The sequence below is a fragment of the Etheostoma spectabile genome, chromosome 7 (genome assembly GCF_008692095.1).
Source record: "Etheostoma spectabile isolate EspeVRDwgs_2016 chromosome 7, UIUC_Espe_1.0, whole genome shotgun sequence".
Classification (NCBI taxonomy): Eukaryota; Metazoa; Chordata; class Actinopteri; order Perciformes; family Percidae; genus Etheostoma; species Etheostoma spectabile.
In genome coordinates, this window is record NC_045739.1 from 11,966,109 (window position 1) to 11,966,708 (window position 600).

The 600-nt window shown below is 44.2% G+C and overlaps 1 protein-coding gene and 1 long non-coding RNA gene across 2 annotated transcripts in view; both read left to right on the top strand.

Annotated features, from left to right (window-relative positions):
• The window catches only part of LOC116692762 (glutathione S-transferase Mu 3), a 19,387-nt gene that overhangs the window by 5,789 nt on the left and 12,998 nt on the right, over window positions 1–600 (top strand). The window lies entirely within an intron of this gene.
• Window positions 1–600, top strand: part of LOC116692766 (uncharacterized) — an 8,444-nt gene that overhangs the window by 5,572 nt on the left and 2,272 nt on the right. Inside the window, exon 2 of the long non-coding RNA XR_004332775.1 lies at window positions 371–375. This is a non-coding gene — a long non-coding RNA (uncharacterized LOC116692766). The remainder of the gene's footprint in view (window positions 1–370; window positions 376–600) is intronic.

Consider the following 600-nt stretch of genomic DNA (forward strand, 5'->3'; position numbering starts at 1 on the left):
TATATGTAATTTCAGTAGGCTGCACAATTAATCGAATTTTAATCGCGATCACGATTTGGACTTCCCACGATCAAATTTGCGTGATCAAGCGATTTATTTTTTATAAAGCGTCATTTCATAGAACGCTCCGGGTTTTTTGCAAGCCATCTCCCCTCCATAAAGCCGTCTGCTCATGAGCCTCAGAGTAGTTCACTGCCCCCGTGCAGTAACTTTCTAGATGTAGACAGTCACAGAGGACAGAGTAGCGTGAGGAAAACTCAACAGATAGCAGTCGGTAATACGTCAGTCTCAAGGTTTACCAGTTTACCAGTAAACGCAACACTTTGTCCCATTTGTTGTTTTTCAGACAACGGCAGTGACCAGTGTCTAGTTAGCGTCTGTTAGCTGTTAGCTAGTAGCGTCTGTTAGCTGTTAGCGGAATGGCTTCATATGGCCTTTACTTTTTGGCAAACAAGTCCAACCGGGCTTCATCTAATCCCCCTGCTTCGTTGGACCTGTTCTACATCATGACCACAAACATTTCTAAAATCTTCAGGTTGCCGTCATCCATTATTGGAGGGTAGTGGCTGAGCTGGCTGAAGATTTCAGAAGCTTTGTCCA